At 38.2% G+C, this 4,935-nt stretch overlaps 1 pseudogene; it reads left to right on the top strand.

Moving 5' to 3' along the window:
* Positions 1-363: 363 nt before the first annotated feature.
* On the top strand, positions 364-1,329 carry LOC138081439 (aminoacyl tRNA synthase complex-interacting multifunctional protein 1 pseudogene; annotated as a pseudogene).
* Positions 1,330-4,935: the final 3,606 nt, after the last annotated feature.

The raw sequence follows: 4,935 nt of genomic DNA, 5'->3' as shown, positions 1-4,935 counted from the left end.
AATTGATTCTGTTCACTTTGAGCTGCAGTAGCCTGACTGTCACCCTAGACCTTATCATCCTACTGAAAGCAGAGGCTTGGCATTCTGCGATCACCACTTCCTTTGCCAACAGCAAAGGGCAAAGGTTCTTTCTTAATTGATGTTTGCCTGCCTGGATCCTGAAGAGCATTCTGATGGTATAAAGGAAAGGCAGCACCTGGCTGGCAGCATGATGTTTTCATCAAAATCTATCTTCACTGCAGAAATTCTCATGGTGTTTTAATCTCATCCCTTTGGGTGGTTGTCCATTTATAACATGTTTTAAAACTTTAGCAAGATGAGGCTCCCGGCCGAAGCTGCTGTGGTGCCTCAGTCCACCGATACATGATTTTCTGCCGTTTCTTGGCAAAAATGGCAACTGGTGATGCTGTTCTGAAGAGATTGGAGCAGAAGGGTGCAGAAGCTGATCAAATTATTGAATATCTTAAGCAGCAAGTTGCTCTTCTTAAGGAGAAAGCAATTTTGCAGGCAACTTTGAGAGAAGAGAAGAAACTTCGAGTTGAAAATGCTAAATTGAAGAAAGAAATTGAAGGATTGAAACAAGAGCTAATTAAGGCAGCAATTCAAAATGGAGTAAAACAAATACTATTTCCATCTGGTACTCCACTAAAAACGGATTCTACGGTTTCTGAAAATGAGATACAATCTATACCAATAACAACCATATCTTTTGGTGCTAAAGAGCAAGTAAAAGGAGGAGGAGAAGAAGAAAAGAAGATGAAAGAGAAAGCTGAAAAGAAAGGAGAGAAAAAGGAGAAAAAACAGCAACCAGTAGCAGGAAGTGCTGACTCTAAGCCTGTTGATGTTTCCCGTCTGGATCTTCGAATTGGTTGTATCATCACTGCCAGAAAACACCCTGATGCAGATTCTTTGTATGTAGAAGAAGTAGATGTTGGAGAAACAGCCCCAAGAACGGTGGTCAGTGGCCTAGTGAATCATGTTCCTCTTGAACAGATGCAAAATTGGATGGTGGTTTTACTTTGTAACCTGAAACCTGCAAAGATGAGGGGAGTAGTATCTCAGGCAATGGTGATGTGTGCAAGTTCACCAGAGAAAGTGGAAATCTTGGCACCTCCTGATGGATCTGTTCCTGGGGACAGAATTACTTTTGATGCTTTCCCTGGAGAGCCCGACAAGGAGCTGAATCCTAAGAAGAAGACTTGGGAGCATATCCAGCCTGATCTTTACACTAATGATGTATGCATGGCTACATACAAAGGCCCTCCCTTTGAGGTGAAAGGGAAGGGAGTGTGTAGGGCTCAAACTATGGCAAACAGTGGAATAAAATAAAACACTTCAGTTTCTGAAATACATTAGAGAAAACAATAAAAAGAAATAACATTTGTCACTCATAGCTAAAAGAAAAAAAAACTTTAGCAAGGTGAATCTTCTTAGTGTTCTTGACAATTATCTATTCATGAAGAATTGTTATTATTAATTTTGTATAAAATATATCATGAATGGGGGTTGGATTTTGTAAAGTACCTTTGCTGTATCTATTAGTATATTCATATGATTTTTCTTCTCTAGACTGATATGCTGGGTTCCTTCCATTCATTGATTTTGGAGGGTATGCAAGGCTAGAGTTTTGAACTAGCCTTGTATACCTGGGATAAATTCCACTTGGTATTATTTATACCATTACAAAAGAATGGTATAAAATTCTTTTCATATAGTGTTGGCTTCAACTTGCTAATAATTCTTTAAAGATTTTTGCTTCTGTGCTCATGGGAAATACTAGTTTTATTTTCTTTTCTTGTGAAGTCTATGGTTTTGGTATTGAGATACTGCTGTCCTCACAGAATGACTTAGGAAGTGTTCCCTGTGCCTCTCTTTTCTGGGAAAGATGCTAAGGGAATCGATACAATTTCTTCCTTAAATTTTTTTTAAAGTCATCAGTGAAACCATCTGGGCCTAATGCTTTCAGTTTTAGAAGGTTATTAATTATTGGTCCACTTACTTCCTTTAATAGAGAAAAGCCTGTACAGATTATATATTCTCTTTGTGTGAGTCTTGGTTGAAAAGAGTTTTGGAAAAAAAGACCTGCATCTTCAAGGAATTGACCCATTTCATCTAAGTTATCAAATTTGTAGGCATAGGTTTGTTCATTATATTCCTTTATTACTCACAACATCCATGAGAGGTGTAGTGATAGCCCCGCTTTCATTTCTGATATTAGTAATTTCTATTTTCTCTCTTTTTCTCTTTACTAGCTGGGTCAGAGGTGTATCCATTTTATTGATCTTCTCAAAGAATTGGCTTTTGGTTTTGCTGATTTTCTCTATTGCTTTCCTGCTTTCAATTTCATTTATTTCTATTCTAATTGCAATCTGCCTCCCAATGCAGGAAACTTAAGAGATATGGGGTTGATCCCTGGGTTGGGAAGATCCCTTGGAGGAGGGCATGGCAACCTACTCCAGTATTCTTGCCTGGAGAATTCCATGGACAGAGAATCCTGATGGGCCACAGTCCATAGGGCCGTAAAGAGTTGGACACGACTGAAGTCACTGAGCACACATGCATGCACAGTATAAGCTTAGGTTACTGGTTTTAGATCTTTCTTCTTTTGTAATAAATGTATTAAATGATATAAATTTCCCTTTTTTGCACTGCTTTCTCTGTATATGATAAATTTTGATAAGTTGTATTTTCAATTAGTTTAAATTTTTTAAATCTTCTCTTGAGACTTCTTTGACCCATGTGGTATTTCGAAGTGTATTGTTTAGTCTCCAAATATTTTAGAATTTTTCAGCAATCTTTTTGTTATTGATTTCTAGTTTATTTCCACTGTGGTTTGAGAGCATACTTTGGTTTCTCTCTCTCTCTCTTTTTTAAAAAAGATTTGTTAAGGTGTGACATGGAAGCCACCTATGTCCATTGACAGATGAATGGGTAAAGAATATGTGGTATATATATACCCAATGGAATACTGCTGCTGCTGCTGCTGCTGCTGCTAAGTACTCAGTCATAAAAAGAATGAAATAATGCCATTTGCAGCAACATGAATGGACCTAGAGATTATCATCCTAAGTGAAGTAAGTCAGACAGACAAATATTGTATGATACTACTTATATGTGGAATCTAAAAAAAATGATACAAGAGAACTTATTTACAAAACAGAAATAAACTCATGGACATGGAAAACAAATTTATGGTACCAAAGGGGAAAGGGAGGGAGGGATAAATTAGGAGTTTGAGATTATCATTAACTATTGTATATAAAATAGGTAATAAGGATCTATTGTATAGCACAGGGAATTATACTCAATATCTTGTAATAACATATAATGGAAAAAGAATCTTAAAAAGAATATATTATATTATTAGTATGTATAATACTAATATATCTTGATTAGTATTAATGAGGTGTATCTTTCTCCATTTCTTGGATTTAAAAAAAACTATTGTATCACATCTATCACCAGTGAAATTATTACTTTGAAGAATGTAACCACTCTTGCAAAAGGCAGGATAGTAAGCCATTTTCAGTCATTCACACCTTAGTATAAGTCAGTGTATAAGCTCCTTTCAGTAAACAGATATGGACAATTCTATGTGGAAGGAAATGGAGAAGCTGTAAGAGATGATGAGTAAGTAGCTGAGAAAGGAGATAGAAGCCCTACACAGAGAAAAGAGAGGTAGTCAGATGTAAAAGGCAAATCTTGTGCTCCTTCTGGAGAAGGAAATGGCAACCCACTCCAGTATTCTTGTCTGGAGAATCCCATGGATGGAGGAGCCTGGTAGGCTACAGTCCATGGGGTCACAAAGAGTCGGACACGACTGAGCGATTTCACCTTCACCTTGTGCTCCTTAAGATTTTTGCTCAAGTCTGATAGTGCCTGAATGTGTAGGAGCTTTCCTTTTTAGGTGAATTCATCAGTAGCTGTGTACTGAGTGTGGACCTGGATATGGAGCAGGAGCTAGGAACACACGAGGGCTCCCAGGAACAACCTAGTGACCACCTAGTGGCTCCATACAGTCTGTCTTAGAACTTGTTGTGGTTTTGATCTCTAGGTATATGAAATTGAAGGGAAACAAAATTAATTTACAGGCTTATTCCCCAAGGTTCCTTTTTTGCTTCCTTCTTTAAGTCATATCATCGCAAACCTTTTTTACTTGGACTGCATCAAGGTAGCCTAGTGTTCCCAGTTATGCTCAACTCCAGGAAGTGGGATGTTCTTTCGAAGCCCACTTCCTGTCAGAGAGTCTCAGTCTTGAGAGGATCTGTCCAGGCAGGACTAACTCTTCAGCCAAGCTGAGTATGTGGTGTGTTTTGATGGTGTGATTTGAGGAGCACCCATAGGGTTCCCACATTCAAAAAATTTCTTCCCTACTCATGCCTAAAATCCTATCCTTGATGATTCATACCTGTTGTTAACACCTGGTGCCTGGAAGGGAAAGACACCTGGCTCTTTACTTCCTAATTTTGCCTGGAAGTGGCCCAGGGTTAGGGTCATAAAGGGACTTCTGAGTGTATGAACTGGAGTGTCTTGCAACTTCTCATAAATGCTGACAAAATTCAGTATGAGGTCTCAAGTCTTTGGGGCAGGGGGAGAAAATCAAAGAGGCTTTCAGTGATTATTTCTTAGGGAGCAGGTTAGCAGCAATGGGCTGGGTTTGACCAAATGTAGGCGAGATCATGGCATTCTACACATGACCCATTGTATATCCTTGTTTATATTCAGGTCATGTAAAAGCATGTGAAATAAGATTGCATATTGGCATCTATTCCACTCTGTCTTTGTTGGACTAAATGTATTATATGGTAGTGATTTGGTAGCTTGACCAAAGCTTTGCTGAGTACAAATGACCACTTACTCTAATCTCCCTTCTTTCCATTTATATCCCATTCTTAATTTTTATTTATTTATTATCTTTTTGGCTGTACCAAGTGG

Source organism: Capricornis sumatraensis, chromosome 6 (assembly GCF_032405125.1).
Source record: "Capricornis sumatraensis isolate serow.1 chromosome 6, serow.2, whole genome shotgun sequence".
NCBI classification, from domain to species: Eukaryota; Metazoa; Chordata; class Mammalia; order Artiodactyla; family Bovidae; genus Capricornis; species Capricornis sumatraensis.
The sequence above is the reverse complement of the archived record's forward strand: the minus strand, read 5'-3'. Positions and strand labels throughout refer to the sequence as shown.